This window comes from Lactuca serriola, chromosome 5 (genome assembly GCF_051521515.1).
Source record: "Lactuca serriola cultivar US96UC23 chromosome 5, Lser_US96UC23_V15, whole genome shotgun sequence".
Lineage (NCBI taxonomy): Eukaryota > Viridiplantae > Streptophyta > Magnoliopsida > Asterales > Asteraceae > Lactuca > Lactuca serriola.
The window spans coordinates 160,905,115-160,927,214 of NC_136412.1; the positions used below are offsets into that span (position 1 = coordinate 160,905,115).

At 38.3% G+C, this 22,100-nt stretch overlaps 1 pseudogene; it reads left to right on the forward strand.

Annotated features, from left to right (window-relative positions):
* Positions 1-5,333, forward strand: part of LOC145053195 (polyubiquitin-like) — a 148,421-nt pseudogene extending 143,088 nt beyond the window's left edge.
* The last annotated feature ends 16,767 nt before the right edge of the window (positions 5,334-22,100 follow it).

Below are 22,100 nucleotides of genomic sequence, written 5' to 3' on the forward strand. Positions count from 1 at the left end.
GATCTTCAATTCTCATTTAGATTGTTTTGGCTAAAAACCGCTCGGTCTCAAATCGAGTATTCGGGCTGCATACCGCTAAGTCGAAACTTCGAAAAATCATAACTTCCTCATACAAAGTCAGATTTGGACGTTCTTTTTATGCACACTCATGGTTTAACGTATTCTACGACTTTCATTTAGATTGCTAAGGCTAAATATTGCTCTAACGTAAATTCACTTTTTACGTCGCGCTGTGTCGTGCCAGTTCTGTCGCGAAACTTCGACAGGTCATAACTTCTTCGTTATAACTCGGATTTCGGCGTTCTTTATATGCACGAAAACCTTGTAACATATACTATAACTTAGTTAAGATTATTCATTCTAAATAATCTTTCATCAAAAATTCATTTTTGACGCCTATTGTCTCTAAATTGACTAGCCCTGATCTACGGGCGTTACAATTATCTCCCCCTTAGGATGATTACGTCCCGGAATCATCAACGAAAATAGAACTTGTATAATGATTCCACACGTTATTTATTCATCCTAGGTAATAACCGTAACTTCTATGTTTCCTCGAAAGAGCATTTAACTCTATGGCTTTCTGGACCGCAGAAGATGCCAAATCTTGCATCTGCCTATCGTACTATGTTGTACTTTCAATCGTAACCCTCGAGTTACCAAATAAGTCCTCATTGTGGACTCCTTCTTCTTCTCAAGATAAATACTTTCCTTTATCTATTGTAACAAACCGATGGGTCGTGCTCTATCGACCTCTCATCGCACGATGCGACGCTTAGACTCGGTCTTTAATAAAGTTAAATTCCAGAATGGAATATACCTTCCTTCATATTCTAATGTGATATAATCACATTTCAGCATGTAGCATTTCTACCTACAAACTTCTTTTAACAACGAGCGCGACACTATCAATCGCATTAACTTCAACCTTCTGACTTAATTCAGATGTTACATCTAACTTGGTTCCATGAACCACGTAACAAACTCCTCGTAGTCGGACTCAATTTGGATATGACCACTAGGGTCGGAATAACAACCATCTTACTAGTCACTACCGAAACAAGGGTAATGACACACTTGAACAAAACGAAATCAATTACTAGCTTCTTGGTAACCTTGTGACTTTCCCTGATCCAAGTGCGAGTCCTGTGCTTCCGGTAGTATATGCATCTACTACCTTTCACACCTACTCATACTAGGAAATTTCTACTAGAAATGTCCTACAAATTCCTAGTTCGTTTAAACTAATGCTCTGATACCAACTGTGACATCCCCATTTTCACGGCCAGAAAAGACCGATTTTTGTTTATGCTTTGTTTTATAAAATCAGAGTAATCTTTTAAAGATAACGGTTGCGGAATTTGTTCCCAAAACAAGACATGATAATAACTTATCAAAACATTTCTCAAAGGGAATGTATTTTTCATTTAATAATAAAACCTCGGGATGTCATGTTCCGATACAGACATATAAGCATAAACAGAACTTACATTTAATTACACAATTGATTTATATCTCCTTTAAATCTCTCTGTGAAATATGTCTTCGTATTAATACATGTGATACAAAGAAAACTGAGTGGGTCAGGCTTAAGAGCCTGGTGAGCATATAGGGTTTTCATCCCACAATGTTATATCATATATTTATAAATATAGAACATTCAAACTTGCACAATTTCACCATATAAAGGCAACTCTTAACCCACCCCATCGATCCTCACAATGACACGATCTAAACTCTCGTATCTAAAATTTTCCTCTTTACCTGATCCCTACTCATGGATCTAAAACTATCCTCTTCATCGATCCATACTCACGGATCTAAAACTACTTGATCCATACTCACGGATCTAAAACTAACCTCCTGATCTGATTCCTACTCCCGGATCAATAATTGTACCCAATCCATACTCCCGGATATATCTTTTTATTGCAAAATATCATTGAAGATTATAGGAAAAGTAAAAAATCAACGCTTTTAACAAATATAACTCAAACATTTTGTCCTTCAATTGAAAAATTATATCAAATGATTTGTGAAAACCTTGATAAAGTCAGTGCATATTCTTCTTGTAACTTTTATTCTATTAGCTTTCATTTAAAATTTAGTAAGGTTGATTAGAAGGTCATGACTTTTAATGCTTTAAGTTCTTAGAAACAATAAAGAAAAAAAAAACTTAAATTCGATCGGTTTAGTAAGTCACATGATTAATGAAGAATTGTAAACGAGATATCATGATTAGTTTGGATATATATAGATCAAAACTATATAGTTTGGAGGGTTCTATATATAAAGTTAGGTACATAACAGCCACATATTCACTAAGCTCATATATATATATATATATATATATATATATATATATATATATATATATATATATGTGTGTGTGTGTGTGTGTGTGTGTAATTATATATGTATAGGTTTCTAATAGTTTGTCACCCTATCAGAGCCATAAGATGGGAAGTACCGACCCCGATCAAACTATCAAAAAAGCCAGACCGAATAACAGCTCCCCAAAACAAGCATGAGGATTATGTTGGGCTATGATAGAGCCGAAGTGCTAACGGTTTCCCATCTAATCCCCATATAGGATCGTACGCCACCCATGATTACCTATAAAACCAAATCATGACAATATCATAAAGCTAATTATACGATTAAACAAACATTATCTCCCCTATAAAACTATAAATACATTCCTTACAAGAGGTATTGTTACGTAACAACACACCATTAAATTATCTTTATCGCTCTGGTGGACTTTCTTAAGTATACACCATATCGTCGATTTCACAGTGTATTCCCAAGACACACCCTAGATTACGATTGACCCTAACATTTTTTTGTGATTAATAGTTCTTTGGACCATTAGCTTAAGCAATTAAGAAGACTCTAAGAAGTAAGAAATTAAGAAGACTCGAAGCTCTTTGTTTTTCTATGTATAGCCTTCACTTCCAATCGAGGCCACACCAACAATCAATATCCTAGCATTAACACCCGTAACACACAGCCAATCCAACTAAACAAGGACCAAATCCAAGACCAAGAGATGCAAGATCCATCATTATTTGGAATTGTCTGTGCTTAATTTTTAATTAAGACGATGATATTAATTTCCTTGAAATAGAGAAACCACAATATCTAAGAGATTCTTAATCTACAAGACATAACCCAACTGCATGTAAAAAGTCGTCTACTCATTCAAAAATGGACAACAAAACGAAAGGGTGATGATACACTCAATGCTAATCCAATGCCAATTGCCAATCAAAGATCATAGAAATTGTGGAAAAAAATTTTAAGGTTTCAAGGTTGTTAGAGAATAATATTATTGTTGATGATGTGGATGCTAGTATGGAACTATTTGGAGAAAGTTCAACGGACACAAAAGACCCAAGATATAACACCGTTAATTTTCTTTTTAAGGAAAGCATGGACATTAGGAAAGCGTGGTTTCGTCATAATCCAAAGTGTTGTCAGACAATGATTAGGAACGCTCTACGTAAGTATGGATTGTTGTGAGAATCGGTACAAGTCTTATGAATTTTTGTTATGGATTTTATGGGATTTTATGATATTGATTTTATGTTATGAAATTTATGTAACGAATTTTTGTTATGGATTTTATGTTGTTGATGTAACGTTCTTTCAGATATAGTCGAATTTAATTGTTATGTTGTTGATGTAGCTTTCTTTTTATATTTCACATCTAAGATATGGATTTTCATAATGTAATTCTAGTTTTTATTATGACAGTTTGCTTTTGTGATTTTTTTATTAACTATTCTGCAAATTCATTCAAATGTTTTATCAAACATAAATAATGCATTCGGCACAAATAATTCATTCAGCATAAAATCGTTCAGAAAGCTAAATTGATATTTTAGCTCAACAATCTTACCTAATATCATATTTTTATTGGGAGACTCTGAATCATTTAATGATAAAAATCATTCATATATATGTTATCAAACTACCCCTAAATAAGACGATACTCTATGGAACTTATACGATTTGATTTTGTATTTTATCATTATTTAGAGGTTACCATTCAACAACATTATCAAACATGCGTTCTTTCAAACATAGTCAAAATTAATTGTTTTTTTTTTGTTGTTTCGGTTTCAGCCCAAATTATTTGTTTGTTTTGTAGTTTTGGTTTCAGTCCTCCAACTTGTAGTTTTGTTTTAAGATATGCAAAGTCTGGAGTAACTGCCCCTCCCGCCTCTAAATCCATCACAGCCTTTTATCTCCTCAATTTTCATTACTTCGACTCAAACCCTGGGACATCAATCAAAAGTCAAAACCCTCGTTATTCCGCCACAAACTTCGCCGCTGCATGCAGATATTTGTAAAAACCCTCACCGGCAAGACATTTACCTTGGATGTTGAAAGTTCCGGTTCCATTGGCAATGTGAAGACTAAGATACATGACAAGGAAGTCATCTCTCCAGATCAACAGAGGCTCATTTTTGCCGGCAAGCAGTTGGAAGATGGAAGATCGTTGGCGGAGTACAATATCCAGAAGGAATACACTTATACACCCTCCCTCTCGTCCATTGACTCCGTGGAGGGATGCAGATATTTGTGAGAATGCCAATGGGCAAGACCAACCCTTTGGAAGTTATAAACTTCCTTACCGTTGGTGAAGTGAAGGCCAAGATTCAGGATATAGAGCAGATTCCACGCCATGAACAGCTACAATAAGAAATAATGCCAATAGGGACGACACTTTTAGCCACACCAGACACTTTTAGTGATGACATCGAGCAAATGTGCCTTTTGTCATCGCTAAAGGTCACTGACGTTGTAGGAGGTATCGTCGATAATGTTTTCCCACCGACAATCTGAGTGTCCCTCAAGAAAACTGTATCGTGACCGCATGATTGTAGAATGATCCATCGGTCAGGGTTTAACCACAAAAGAAGCAATAGGCTAGGACAACGACAATTGCAACGCCCTGTCGTCATCGTCGTTATTGAGGTCGATCCGTTGGACCCTCGCCGGATGCAATCTCAGCCCTACATTTTTTGGATCCAACGGTTTAGAGTGACGGAAAAGGTGTGTTTATTTCCCTACAAGTGGTCTCCGCTATTGTCCTGGTGTCACGGCTAAAGGTGACGCCACTAAAGGGTTAACCATTTTGTTCAACCTTTGTCGTATACCCATTGCGAAAACTCTCCTATTTTCTCTTGTGGCGATTTGCAAGATCACCATAACTTTCGCCGCTGCCACGGCTCTCCACCCCCACTCATATCACAACCACCGTTGATTAACCTCCCTTGCCGACTGCTAGCTCCGGTTATGTCCTGCTACCACCGGCCATTCTCGTTTTCTCCTCCCTTTTCTTTTTCTCTTCTTTTCTAACCAACATAAAGTTGGTTTTCTTTTTCATTTCTGAATATGTATTGTATGCATATAGACATGATAATCATTGTATTTATTGTTGAATATATATGTAGAATTTATGTATTTTTAAATTTATATATGAAACTGTTGAATGTGTTTGTAAAAAAATATGTATTGTTGAATGTGTATGTAAAAATGTATGTACATCCACCCACTCATATTCTTGTGGTAATTATGTATGTGATAATTAGAAATTACAAATTTGATTTTGATGTTTAGTGATTTACAAACTAATTATAATAAAATACTTAGTTTTATTATTGGATATAAAAGATAATATACATCGACTTATTTATATGAAAATAGGTAACATTTCATTTCGCAAATGTCTAATGTGAAAAAATTTATGTGCAAAAGTAGGATGCTATATGTGAAAAAATCTATGTGAAATGTAGAGTATGTGTGCGTATATTTATTTATATGTGTGTATAATGCATGTTATCATTGTTATGAGGTAGATGCTATAATTTACAATTTTATAATTTAATAACTTAATTAAATTATAATTGAAAAATAGGATGTTAAAATTTACAATTCTTTAAAATTACAAAGGAGAATGTTATAATTGAAAAAAAAAAGTTGGTTGTTATAATTTCCAATGACTTTTAAAGTACAATTTTATAATAAAAAATAAACTAACTAAGATGCAATAAATAAAAATAAATATTAAAAGGTACAATGTAGTAATAGAAACGTAAAAACAAATTAGTTGATATAAATGATAAAAATATCGGAAAAAAAAGAAGATGATATAAATAACAAATATGTCATACAATTATTTAAAGTACAATGTTACAATACAAAACAAAAACGAAAAACAAAAGACGGTAAATCTACTAAGTTATAATCTAATAACTTAATTATTTAAAATACAATGTTATAATAAAAATAAGTAGGTTTTTATTTTAAGTATTCATTTATCTTCCATTTAAATCATCAAGAGCTTAGAAATATACACCCGAAATTGATTTAGAAATTAAATTCGGATTGTCCCCATTTTGGGACTGCTTTTCAAATACTTTATCTCATTTTGGATGTTAATGTATATTACATGATTGATTGTTTTATAAAGATTTGGTTGTCATTTTCTCTTTTCTCCTCGAGTATATATTTCTATATATACTTGGGAGCTAAAGGGAAATGCTATCAAACTTTTCTTAAACGGTCAATCATGTAATACACATTCACATATGAGGTAAAGTATTCAGAAAGTGGGTTTAGAAGCCTAACCTTGTGACTACTCTATCCGATTGAGCGGTTACTCTATTCTTATAAATATTCAATCCTAATTTTAGTTCTTATAAAGTAAACACTAAAACCTAACTTAAGTTTTAGTTGTAACATATCTATTGATAAAACGTGAACTACTATTGAAAACTATAACTCTACTGTGTTCCAACAAGGACTCGAATCTTTTCTCGAGAGGGACAAACCACACGTCGATAACAAAGGTCAAATCAAAAACCCATGTAACAAATATAATGTCAATAAATTTATACTACTATCCATAATGAAATTCCATATACTTCAACATGGTTTTAGTCCACACTATATTATATAGAAGTATCACGGCGAAAGTACACTTCATCCGGTTGTAGAAGACATACCACGTAGTAATGAGATGGTTGATGTTATTGCTGTTATTATATGGTATGCTTGAAAACAATACCAACTACAACAAATGGAACCCATATGTAGAGGGTAGAGGTGTCGATGATGGACTTCAAAAGTTGTTAGAGGAAGTCCAATTAAAATTATATTATGGATGTTGTTTTTCATCCCTTTACTTTTTAGCAAAGCTGATGCATATCAAGGTGATCAACAAATGGACTTATAGTTCATTTGATTAACTACTTGAGTTGTTTCAAATTGCATTGCCTCAAGTAAACAGGGTTACCCCGTCACATTATGAAGCAAAAAAGCCACTTAAAAAGATCGCATGGGCTGTGAGTCGATACATGTATGTAAAAATGACTGCTTTCTTTTCTAGAAAGAACACATGTTGTTGTAAAAGTCTCCAGATTATAATGAGATTCGGCGGGTTGATGAATATACAAAATGTAAGAAGGTAGCTCATAATATGTTACAATACTTTCTTGTGACCCACAAACGAAAACATTTGTATTGTTCTAGACACACAACTAAAGATAAGATTTAGAAAAGTATCGTACGATCCAAAGATGGTATGATGCTTCACCCCGTTGATGGCACTTCATGGCAAAAATTAGATATGAAGTATCCTAACGTCTCAAGGGAACCCCGAAACGTACGCTTAGGGCTTGCTGTTGATGGTTTTAATTTGTTTGGTAACATGTGTAATCCACATAGCACGTTGCTCATCATACTCACCACTTACAATCTTCCATCATGGCTATGCATGAAAGAGTCCTCCTTCATGTTTACCTTGTTGATTCCCAACCCCAAAGCACACAAGAAGGATTTGGATGTGTTCCTTAGGTTGTTATTAGATGAGTTCAAGCGTTGTCGAGTTTTGGTTGACGTACTAAAGACGCAACAACTAGCACATTCTTCAATATGAAATTGATGTTGTTTTGGACAATAAACGACTTTCCAACTCGTAGTAGTTTATATGGTTGGACCGGATAAGGGTATAAAGCTCGTCTAACTTGCAATGAAGACACCCCTTCATACCGTGTATCAAATAAATTCGTATATGTTGGTCATCCTCATTCTCAGATGCTGACCATCAATGGAGAAAAAGTTTGGACTATAACAGCCAACAAAATACAAGAGACCATCCAAGACAATTTAGTGAGGAAGAAATAGAAGCACAACATGATCATCAATTGTTTCGTCTACTAGGTAAAGTAGCTTCTCAACAAGCTGGTATTAAGAGAGATCATGAGGATTTTCAAGTTGAATTGGTCTAAAAAGTACATATTCTCTGAACTTGAGTATTGGTCTTCTTTGGGGCTGAAGCACAACTTCGATCTTCTGCATATTCAAAAAAAATGTGGGTGAGAGTCTTATGGGTACTTCTCTTATGAATGATAAGTCTTAAGACACGTCAAATGCTCGGGCGAACTTGACAAACTGAACATTCAAAAAAGTCAATGGTTAACAAAGAGTGGAAAGAAGTTCCTTCAACCCCACCCATCTTACTCGTTCACGAAAGCTAACCGCATTCATTTTTATAAGTTTACAATAGATGTGAAACTGTCAGCTGAATTTGGATCTAACATTAGTAAGAAAGTGAATAAAAACAATACTAACATTATTAGGCTGAAAACTCATGGTTATCACATTCTTATGTAACGTTTGATATCCATTGGAGCTATAGGGAATTTGGTCAAAGGTACTTATACATCAATAGTAGAGCGTTGTATATTTTTTAAGAAACTTTGCTCAAGAACACTATCGGTAAAGGATATGAAAGAAGTGAAAGCAGCCATTATTAAAATGTTGCGCAAATTAGAAGTGATGTAGCCTTTTGTGTTTTTTGAAATTATGGTTTATTTAGTTTTGCATTTACCTAATGAAACTATTTGTGGAAACCCACTATGTATGAGATGTATGTATCCCTTCGAAACGTATAAGAAAAAACTATAAAAACTATGTCAGAAACGAGGCGAGGCTAGAAGTTCCTATAGCTGAAGGTTATGTCATTGAAGAGGCATTATCAATTTGTTAGATGTAGCTTGAAGATGTCGAGACTCGATTCAATCGCCTCAAAATAAATGGGAACTTTGTCATAAAAGAAACAAAATTATGGGTGTTTCAGTTTAAATGTCGACCGGCTAGCGCAAGAAAAATGAAAAAGCTCATTCTAAAGGAGAAAAATATCTACAATGGTTTGTACTTGATAGTTGTGTCGAAGTCAATAAGAGTATTGTGCAAGTGTTCTTATCTTTTAATTCATTGTCTGTTCTTAATTCATCATTTTTTTACTAAATCTATATATCTTTTCATCAATGTAGTGAATTCAAATCATTACATCCTGAAAGTGATGAAAAAATCAAATTCCCTAAATGGTTCCTTCACAAAGTCCATGATATGAAAAAACAAAAATCTTCAGAGTTTAACAAGGAGTTATTGGCTCTTTCAACTGGTGCACATGTGTGATGTGGTGCAGACTATACCTATCTACTTTAAATTCATATCCTAACTACTTATCTACTATTGCACCTATAGGCAGTGTAACTAGTCAGTGTTTATAGTATAGTAAAGTAAGTTGGGGTCGAACGCATGGAACAAATTTAATTAACTAATATAATTATTAAAAATTAACCTAAAATAAGAAAAAGTTAAAAATGGTTTTCTATATGATTTTACAAGTTCAGACAAACTTAAAGAATTAACTAATAGTTTTAATAAGTATTCTAAAAACACTTCCCTTTAGTTCGAATCCACTTCTTCTCTATGGTTAGCTACTAATTATGGATTATTAAGTTTGGTCACCATTTATTATGTAATCAGCAGTTCAAGTCCAAACTTACTAATATTTTCACCAATTCATGAACTACCTTGTTGATGGGTTTTGGACATAAGAACTTTCCCTATGTGCACATACAACCCTATAGCTTGGATCTAGGTTTCACTAATTGAAGATGCAACATATCCAAGACTTTCATGGCTAGATCTAATGTAAACTAACAATCAAAACAGATCTAGAATGATACCTTGAGTTACTTGCTTGAAACCTTTCTTCTTCTTGGAGCTTAGAGTCACAAATATCTCTCCTCTAATGGCTTACAAACACCAACTAGCAAGAAGATGACTTGATAGAGATGAGGAAGAGGGAAATCGGCTCTAGGGTTACTCCAATCACAATGATGGCCGATTTCCTCAACCCTATGGGTCTATTTATACTGTGAGCTCCTAAGGTTTCACCCTTAAACCCTAATTGGATAACTTATCCTCAAAGCAATCCAAATCCTCTCCTAGATAAGGCCTTGGACGATTTCTAGGTGATCCACATCCCTAAAATCGTCCAACCCATATCCATAAGGGTTATCAGCTCAAAATACAACTTTCACACATTTGACAGTTTACACCTATTTATTCAATTAATCTCTTTAAGTCACCAAATTAATTCCCAATTAATTTATGACTTATATTAATCAAATAATATTATTATTTCTCTAACATATTATTCTTATAATACATTAATAATCATATCTCTTCTCTCTAAATCACCCTATCAAGTTGCTATGGTGAAGGCAACCCAAAAGGACCACGCACAATCGGGTCAAGTACTTACCAAATATAGTTACAGCCTTAGACACTAATCCAACACTTATATGGTCATACATAAGCAAAACACAAAATTAGTTATTAATTATAGACGGGCTATGTAAGATTTATCTAAACAAACACAATCATTGTCATAATTTATGTTCTCCGACATAACTAAATTAGTTACTTTTATCACTTATCTAAGATTTGATCGATCCGAGCTCTAGCAATTTAATAGACACTAAGCTACTAGGTAATAATATCATGTAATTTAATGGTCACTAAGATACACAAAACCTAAATTTAAGCAATCAAAGTCACAAATATTAACATGCTAGGTAATGATAATCAAACACAAGCACAGAACCAACTATTAAAATCCATAAATTAGATAACTAAACCATAGAATTAAAGCTTCATCTAGCTAAACGAAAGCAACTAAATTCAGCTACTCTTGGCTAGAAACATAAACACAATCTCAATAAAAATTAACGTAATTAAAGTATACCAAACCAATGTGATGATGTGTTCTTCAATCTCTCTATCTCTAGGTAATTCTCTTTCAAAAGGATGTTTTGTGCACTTTCTGGACTCTAAAATCGGTTTCTCTGAATAATTCTCCTCTGGAAAACTCTCCAAAATCCTCCCAAAATCATAAGAGTGAATGATAATTTGTAGTTTTGGAAAGTTTTTGCTTCACGACGTGAACAAGGGTTTCACGTCGTGATTTTGATACAAATCCTTATCGGGCAAGGATTTTGACTTCCCACGCACTTATCTTCTAGAATTCACACTCGAAGTTGTGATGTTGATGGCCACATTGTGACTTGGGTTTTTCGCTAGAAATTTCTTCTTTTAAGTTACCATAATCCAAAGTTCCAATTCTTGTCAATTTCACTCCCTATTCTTCAAGAGTGTTCCTTTTGGCAATATAATACAATTTAATTCAATAAGTACCATATATGTTTGCAAATAACCAAAATATTACTTAAAATGTATTAAAATATTGCCCAAAAATGTGTATAAATAAGAACATATCACTTTGAATGCCTGTACTTACACCGCTTGCATAGTGAACAATGTTAGGTTTATGGTACTTATGTGTGACGCCCAACAATCAACATAAAAATTGAGGGTTTTAACTCAGGGAGAGAATAACCAGAAACATTATGGTTAGCTAGAAGAGATTATCGAACTGCATTATCCTCATATGTAACGCCCGGTTCCCTAGTACACATTTAATTAATTATTTATTTTGAAAGAAGGACTCGACGAGTTGGTAGCTTGACTCGTCGAGTAGAAGATAGTATACGCACGAGTTTTAAGTGAGCTACTCGACGAGTCTCATCCCTGACTTGACGAGTAGGACAGGCTGGATGAAACCCTAATCTTTAGGGTTTGCACCCTATTTAAGCATCATATATGGCCTCCATCCCAGCCTCTGTCACCTCCAAACCCTAATCCGCCTTAAGTGATCTTGAGTTATTTCTTTCCATTTTGAGTGTTATTTGTGCCTTTTGAAGCTTATGGAAGAAGTAGAAGATACAAGACTCAAGAGGAAGGAGTATATCCAGGAACTACACTCCATTTGCTACATTTTCTGGTAATCAAGTTTTCAACTTGATCATTCTTCTCTTAGATCTATTTGTTTCCATTTTATGAAGGTTTTGGTTCAAGAACCTTGGTCATTGGGGTTGGGACGTCCCAAGTGACTTATGTCTCAAATCTAGGATCTAGGAAAGGTTCCATGGCATAAAGGTGCAAACGTTATGACCATGGAAGCCGCATACAAGCTTATAAGCAAGTTCATGGCCTTTTTAGCCCTAAAAGACTATGCATGGAAGGAAAGCTCGAGACATTATGTGTCCAACAAATGTTAAAACCCTAGATCTAGGTTTGCATGTGTGGATTTGAGATTCTAAGGCTTTTTGGACAAGATCCATCTCCTAAAGGAATTAGAGTTTTGTCTTAACCCTTTAAGAAGAGTCATAAACAGGTAAAGTTGCAAACTTTACCCTTAAAAAGGCCTTTCCAATGGGCAAACGAACTAAGGACCTTGGATCTAGAAGATAGGGACTTAATCTATTAAGATGGCCAAACAGACAGAAGGACTCGTCGAGTCCATAAGGGAACTCAACGAGACGATTCGTCTTGTCCTGATTCCAGATTACAGTAGTACTCGACGAGTCTATAGAGGGACTCGACGAGTGGATTAGCCAAGTCGCGACTTAGCAGCTCGATAGGACTCGACAATTCGGTGGAGCGACTCTGCAAGTTAAGTCGCGATTCTAGGATTTCTGAGTTATAGAACATGACAAGTTGAAAGGGTGACTCGGCGAGTTGGTCAACCCAAAAGGTTGACTTTGACCAACATGTTGCCTTTGACCAGTGTCATAACTAGAAATTTTGTGTCATGTAATCTATACACTCAAGTTAATGTGAATCAAAAACTTAAGAACATGTGTGACACCTATGATTATGACATCAAATACTTCAATCAAATACATCATACAAATACTACAAATAGTCATCAAACAATTGGAAACTCTAGAAGTTCTTATTTAGGTCCACCTTGGACTAGAACTTCCTTATTGGATCCAAATGGACCAATAAGCTTTCAACTTGACTATCATGGGCTTAGAACCCTAATTGGGCTCTAATTGGACCCACACTAATTTATTTCAACATTTTGGGCCATGTTGGGCCTAAAATGAAATGAATTAAAAGCTTTGATCCATGAATAACCTAAACTAGTCCAACAAAAATGGAAAAATCATACTATATTCTTTTATGTTAAAACTCACCCAAACTAACTCTAATATTGGGCTTAGGAGCAAAAAGCCCAAATTTTCCTTTTTCCTTCCATGTTTTCAGCCCAAAACAAGCCCAAGAGGAAGGTTTGACTTTCCCATGCCACCTCATTTTTATCTTTGGGTTCTCCATGCAACATGTCCCATATTTCCATGCATGTATCACTTCATGTCTATATCTCTCTCTCTCCTTTTTTCGGCCGTGAGCAACACACACACATACACATTTTCATCACTTTCATCTAGCAACACTCTCCAAAAACCCCTCCACTCTCTTCACTAAATTTCGAAGATTCAAGAGCTTCCCAAGGAGAATCCTTCACTAAAATCATTAGCTAGGTAAGTTAATGCTTGGATCCATACTTTAGACTTCTTCTTGTATTCAAAATCCTCTTCTTAACTCATGAGAAATCATGAACTTGTGTCTTAGAAACACCTCAAGGCCGAGATCTTCATCAAGGGGTGCTAAGGCCGAAAATCACTTCATTTTTCTTCCATCTTCTCTCCAAAACCGAAAGCTTCAAACAAGGAGAGCTTCATACCCCCTATTTTCTGTTTTTATGAGTTTTGTGGGGGGGGGGGGGAATACAAGTGAAAGTGTAGATCTATATGTGTTTTGTATGCCTTGTATGATTTCCATGCTTATATGTGTGTTTTTGTGTGTTATAATGTTGGATCTAGCCATAAAACCCCTCAAAACCGAGATATACCTTGTGTTAAATGATATTAGCATCAAGTATATTTCTACATACAAAGTGTTCCAAGAAAAGTAGCTAAATGGCTTAGTAACATTTTCTTTGGGCTAAAAACTCAATTTTTGGACATTAAATGCTAAAAATATAAAGTTAAAGGGCCCAAATTGAAATATTTCGAAATCTGATGGGGGAGATGAGTCAAAACAGTTTCCATAATGTATTTTCTGAAAATATACTTGTTGGAGGATTAAAAACATAAATTTCAAGCTTAATGGGCTAAAAATGACATTTTCGGCCCAATAAGGCCCATTATGCGAAATTTTCTGTTTTGGAGGGCCAAAACTGTGTTTTTCTGTAAAACAGTGGACTATTAGCGTTCCAAGTCCTTTTCAAAGGTTTAAAATGCTTTTTAAATTTAAAAAGGACCAAAGTTGCAAAAATTTTCCAATTTGGGCCAAAATTGTCAAAGTTGCGAAAAAGAAGGGTTATAACCGAGAAAACTGCATTTTCAGGGACTTAAACTGTTTTCAATGAAAAATATGCTGAAAAATATTAATTTCAATAATTTTTGGTGTTAAAATGTCAAGAAAAATGATTTAAGGACCAAACCGGAAAGTTATTAAATTAAAGGGTTGAAAAAGTAAATTTTACAAACAATGAGGGGCTGAAAACAGAAAACTTTCAAGGCTAATTCTATACACGCAAATTGATCAAATAATGGCACCGCGACTATCGACGAAATACAATACACAACAATACCAAAAGTCATTGTTAAACGAATTGGTTCGGTCTCGAACCAATAAAAATCTGAAACTACTAACACGACGATACTACGATTCATACAAGTAACGTTTGGGAATTCAATATACATGCGAGTGTGCACAGACGTCTACGCACCATCTTTGGGCCCCAAAAGTGTAAAATCTTGTTTGTTGGGCCTAGCTAGCCTAATGACCTGATCTTAAGGCCCGAAGACCTCTATCTTACGAAGTGTTGGGTGTTACTGATCTAACACAACGTAAAAGGACTTTCAATGGCTTGTATACTATTGGTCCCCAAGGGTCCTTTGGTATTGCTAGTAAAGTCGACATTTCATGCGAGGCGGGTCTGGGACCCCACGTACTTTTTTTTTATCCCCAACCGGTTAATGGAGTCATCGAGGACTTCGTGTCCTCTTTCTCTTCGGATGTGGGACTACACGTAGTAAGGGCGGTTGGATAACGTGATTAGTACGAACGACGCCAACGGGATCGTCAGTAAAGCTATAAATTGGTCGTTTGTGTAACGCGTGTTTGTAGCAATTAATCATGCTAAAAAATAATCCAACGTCGCCTGGGATTGACAACTACACGCGTTGCAATGGTTTTCAATGTAACTTCATGGAATTCAAAGAATTAGGAAAACATCGGGTTTTCCTAGGGTTTTTCAATACATACAGATTCGAAATGTATACAAGTTTAATGAACAATTTTTACAAGTATAGAAACAAACAAACATACCTATGGATCTTCACAAACGTTTTCAAAGCTTTTCTTTTCAGAAAATATCGGATTTTCTGGTGGTTTTCAAACGATACGAAGCATTGTTTTTCTAATACCGCTTATGAACTCACCAACATTTCACATGTTGACGTTTTTCAAAATACTTGTATTCTCAGGGAACCAGTGAATCAAAGGAAATCGTACTCAGTGATGGCTTGCAATTTATTTATTAACGAATCGAACAATTTATTTTTGGGAATGTAATGTTTAAACAATGTACTTCATGTAAACTTTACTGGTTGTACTATATTAATGCATGGTGACGAATGTTGTTACGTTTCATATATATTCAATGTCATGGTATTCAATTGAGTCACGACAGCTCCCGAACGTTTCTGCCGTCTGGTTCGGGGGTGTGACAGGTTGGTATCAGAGCTTTGTTTATAGTGAACTAGCATGTCGAGCCACACATTGATATGCAACTATAAACCAAAAAGAGGGACTAACATAACTCTGAACAAAACAAGTAAATAAAACACGCTTGCTTGCATTAGGAATTAGAACATAACGTCGAATCAAACACAATAATGCTGGTATCTCGGTTAATTCGGGACTGTTCTTAGTGATACCAAGGAGTGAATGTAGCCTGATCAACTACATTCTCTCCAAAGTAAAACTAACACACGTCTTGATGAGATCGGGATAGCTAGGGAACCTAAAAACTATACCTTTATCACCAAAAAGAGAACGTTTGCTTAGTCTGTACAATAGTCATAGCACCCTAGGAATAATGTTAGCATAATTACATACTTGCGCAGACAGCATGGCTGGTTTTCATCACCCTGGAGACCCCTATTTCCCTAATCAGGGAAACAACGGGTGGCTAGAGGAGGAGGAGCCTGAGGAAGAGCAGCAGGGTATCCAGTTTCATCAGGTCCTAGTAGCTCACGGGATGCTTGAGGATGAACCTGGAGAGAATCCAGGGGAAGCACACGACGTCGGACCCGACGAATACGTAGACACTGACTACGAATTTGGAGAGATTGACGACGACGAAGAAGAAGGTCAGGTCGGGGACCAGGACCCCGTCCCGCCATGCGAGAACGAGGCACAACCAGATCACCCCGCTCCACCAGTGAACCCCCCAAGAGAGAACCGTTCCCTCGAAGCTGAGATCGCCGCACTGCGACAACAGCTGTATGCTATGGAAGCTCGGGTAGTGCGAGCAGAGCATGAGAGGGATGAGGTTATTGGAGACATGGCAGAGATGGCGCAGTTAATGGCGCAACATTTCGGCATATGACCTCGGTACCACCTCCAGACGCAGCTCATCGCGGTTAGGGATAGACTTATCATAGTAGGTCATTAGGAACTATGTTATGTACTCCGACTCTATGTTTAAGTGACTACACTACTCATAGAGCCGTTATGCTGTCGAAATAGCATCACTTATGTCTGCTCTTACGAGCAAATTTTCTTGTATTAAATGCGGATAATATTAATGAACTTTTGTGTGTTTTGCTATGATATTACAAGTTGTTATGTGTTGAGACGTTATGATTGTATGTCCGATGGTAGCAATGTCTAAGTTCGTACCATACACCTAGTTAGTAGGATCACAACCTCACAGAAACCACATACACTCAACATCTTTCCGTTTCATGACAGAAAGATGCCTCGCCGAGCTACTCGCGGAAATCCCGAACCCACCCCGCCCGAAGTTGACACCACTGCTTTCCAGGCAGCCGTGTCTGCTGCGGTCACGGCAGCTATGGCACAACTTCACCGAGGGAACAACGGAGGAGGCAACGGGCAAGGGTCCGGAAGTTCGAACAACGGGACCAATCAAGGACCCACTAAAACGTGCACCTACAAGGACTTCACAAACGCTAAACCACGAACTTTCAACGGCACTGGAGGGATGATCACTCTGAAGCGATGGATCGAGAAGGTAGAGTCGATATTCGAGATATGCGAATGCCCGGAGCAGATGAAGGTGAAGTTCGCAGCCTGCACTATCGTCGATCAAGCGCTCACTTGGTGGAACGGACACATAGAAGCTATGACGCTCCCTGTAGCCAACTCTATGCCATGGGCAGAAATGAAAGAAATGTTAATGGCTGAGTACTGCCCCCGAGGCGAAATACAGAAGATGGAGCAAGAGCTATGGAATCTCTCTATGCAGAATGCGAACATCGATGCCTACATATCGAGATTTAGCGAACTATCTCTGCTGTGCCCGGGTATGATCACATCAGAAGGAAAGAAGATTGAGCGATTCATCTGGGGACTGACACCTCCCATTCAAGGTAATGTGATAGCTGCGAACCCTGAAACGTTTGACAGTGCGAAGAGATTGGCGAAGAGGTTGTATGATCATAACAACAAGAAGGGCGAGAAGCCAGTGGAGGCTGAGAAGAAAAAGGAGGGTGATGGCAAGAAAGGGAGGAACAACAAGAGACAGGGGCGTCAGGGCCCCGAGACCTCTAAAAAGCAGCAGACAGTGGCAGTTAACGCTGTCACTGTACCGGTTCCAACCACACCACATGCTCCAGCCTCAGCTGCTTCAAATGCTTCAAGACCCTATTCCGGTAATCTTCCCAAATGCAATAAGTGCGGTTTCCACCATCTCGGCGAATGCAGGGAATTCCATTGCACCAGTTGCAACCGAAGGGGACACACTGCAAGGTTCTGCAGGGCTTACCGTCCTCAGAACCAAAGTCAGGGAAACAACCACAACAACAACCACCGCAATAACCACAACACCAATGCCGGCGGCAACAATGCAGGGCCTAGCCACACCTGCTTCGGGTGTGGAAGGACGGGGCATTTCCGCCGAGATTGCCCTAACAACAACAATTCAGGAAACAGAGGAGCAGGAAGGATGCTGACTATGGATCAGAGTGATGCAGTTCAGGACCCCGCAGTTGTGACCGGTACGTTTCTCCTAAACCACACTTATGCATGCATCTTATTTGACACCGGAGCGGAGCGAAGTTTTGTAAGCGAGAAGTTTAAACATTTATTAAAACAACAACCCCAGAAGCTAAATGAAACCTATACGGTGGAAATGGCCAACGGGAAAACCGAATCCACTGGGGAGATCTACATCGGATGTACCCTAACCCTTAACCAACACGTCTTTCGAATAGACCTAATGCCAGTATCAATTAGGAGTTTCGATGTGATTATCGGCATGGATTGGTTAAGCCCCCACCATGCTGAGATTATGTGCCACGAGAAGGCCGTTCGCCTTCGTCTTCCAAATCACGAAACCCTAGTAATTTATGGAGACAAACCCAACACGAATCTTCATCTCGTCTCGTGCATCAAGGCACAAAAACATCTGCGAAAGAACAACTTGGCGTTCTTGGCTCACATAGTGGACAAGACCAAAGAAGAAACTAACATACAACATATTCCGGTAGCGTGTGATTTTCCAGACGTGTTTCCTGAAGATCTTCCAGGAGTACCCCCAGAGAGACAGGTTGAGTTCCGAATCGACCTCGTTCCAGGAGCAACTCCTCTCGCTAAATCACCATATCAGTTGGCTCCTGCTGAAATGCAGGAATTGTCCAGCCAACTCAGTGAGCTTCTGGACAAGGGATTTATCCGACCTAGCTACTCGCCATGGGGAGCTTCGGTGCTCTTTGTCAAAAAGAAGGACGGATCTTTCAGAATGTGCATCGATTACAGAGAGTTAAATAAACTCACTGTTAAAAACCGCTACCCACTTCCACGAATCGATGATCTATTCGACCAGCTCCAAGGAGCTAGTTATTTTTCTAAAATAGATCTACGGTCCGGATACCACCAACTCAAAGTCCGGGAAGAGGATATTCCTAAAACCGCTTTCCGAACCCGCTACGGACATTATGAATTCGTCGTAATGCCCTTCGGTCTAACAAATGCACCTGCCGCATTTATGGACCTAATGAATCGAATCTGTCGACCGTTCCTTGACAACTTCGTCATTGTGTTTATCGATGACATCCTCGTCTATTCTCGAAGCAAAGAGGAGCATGGCCAACATCTCTGACAAGTCCTAGAAACTCTGCGATTGGAAAAACTGTACGCCAAACTCTCCAAGTGTGAGTTCTGGCTCCGGATTGTGAATTTCCTAGGCCACGTAGTTAGCCAAGACGGAATTCATGTGGATCCCTCTAAGGTCAAAGCTGTGGAAGGATGGGCAACTCCGACCACGCCCACAGAAATTCGTCAGTTCTTAGGCCTAGCAGGCTACTATAGGAGATTCATTCAAAACTTCTCTAAGATCGCCAAGCCGCTTACCTCACTTACACAAAAGGGCGTACCATTCAAATGGACAGACAGACAAGAGATTGCGTTTCGAACCTTGAAGCAAGCTCTCTGTAGCGCTCATGTACTATCTCTACCTGAAGGAACGGAAGATTTTGTGGTCTACTGTGACGCGTCGAATCAGGGCTTAGGTTGCGTTCTCATGCAACGTGGAAGAGTGATAGCATATGCGTCCCGCCAACTAAAGACGCACGAAGTAAATTACACGACCCATGACCTAGAACTGGGAGCCGTGGTCTTCGCTCTGAAAATTTGGAGGCACTACCTGTACGGTTCAAAGTGCACCATCTTCACGGACCACAAGAGCCTCCAGCACATCTTGAATCAGAAGGAGCTGAACATGAGACAACGAAGATGGGTGGAATTACTAAACGAATACGAATGTGAGATCAAGTACCACCCAGGCAAGGCCAACGTGGTAGCTGATGCATTAAGTCGGAAGTAGTACTCTAATCGCCATACGAAAACTCTCTCGATAACCATTCAATCTCATCTGGCCACTCAAATTGCATCAGTCCAGTCGGAGGCTATGAAAACGGAAAATAGAGCTAGCGAGGCATTGCGCGGGATGGAGAAGAACCTAGAAGCAAGGTAGAATGGGGTATACTACTTCATGAACCGTATTTGGGTCCCAAAAATCGGAGGATTTAGGGAGGCCGTTATGAAGGAAGCCCACAAGACACGATACTCCATTCATCCCGGTTCGGACAAGATGTATTTGGACATTAAACAACACTATTGGTGGCCTAACATGAAGGCGGAAATCGCGACCTATGTTAGTAAGTGCCTTATGTGCGCCAAGGTAAAGGTGGAGTACCAGAAACCTTCAGGATTGTTACAGCAACTGCCAATCCCTGAGTGGAAATGGGAGGGGATTTCTATGGATTTCGTGACCAAGCTACCCAAGACGTCGGATGAACTGGACACCATATGGGTGATAATCGACCGACTGACGAAATCTGCCCATTTCCTGCCAATCAAAGAATCCTACAAGATGGAGAGACTGACGCGTTTGTACCTACGAGAAATCGTGAGGCTCCATGGAGTGCCAAAATCTATCATCTCGGATGGGGACAATAGGTTCACATCGCGCTTTTGGTAATCACTCCACAAGGCAATGGGAACTCATCTCGACATGAGCACCGCGTATCACCCACAAACGGACGGTCAAAGTGAACGAACCATTCAAACGCTTGAAGACATGCTTCGTGCATGTGTGATAGACTTTGGGAAGTCTTGGGATACCCACCTACCGTTGATCGAGTTCTCATATAACAACAGTTACCATTCAAGCATCAAGGTGGCTCCTTTCGAAGCACTGTATGGGCGTAAATGTAGATCACCGTTATGTTGGGCTGAAGTAGGTGACACCCAGCTGGCAAGAACACATACGTCGGACAAGGCACTAACGGGACCGGAGATCATTCGCGAAACCACAGAAAAGATCATCCAGATCAGAGCTCGATTACAAGCATCGCGTGACCGACAAAAGAGCTACGCCGACAAACGGCGAAAGCCCTTAGAATTCCAGGTCAGTGATCGAGTACTGTTGAAAGTCTCACCCTGGAAAGGGGTTATATGCTTCGGAAAACGGGGAAAGCTGAACCCGCGATACGTTGGACCTTTCGAAATCGTCGCCCGAATAGGTCCGGTAGCCTACAAACTACAACTACCCGCGGAGCTAAACGGTGTACACCCCGTGTTTCATGTCTCTAACCTGAAGAAGTGCCTATCAGATGAAACCCTTGTCATTCCTCTTGACGAAATCGAAATCAATGAGAATCTCCTGTTCGTCGAAGAACCAATCGAAATCATGGACAGGGAGATGAAGCGTACTAAGCAGAGTCGCATCCCGATCGTGAAAGTACGGTGGAACGCAAAGCGTGGGCCAGAATTCACGTGGGAATGCGAAGATCAAATGAAGCAAAAGTACCCTCACCTATTCTAGCATTCTCAAATCTAGCTTTCAAACAGAATTTCGGGACGAAATTCCCTCTAACGGGGGGATGATGTCACAACTGGAAATTTTGTGTCATGTAATCTATACACTCAAGTTAATGTGAATCAAAAACTTAAGAACATGTGTGACACCTATGATTATGACATCAAATACTTCAATCAAATACATCATACAAATACTACAAATAGTCATCAAACAATTGGAAACTCTAGAAGTTCTTATTTAGGTC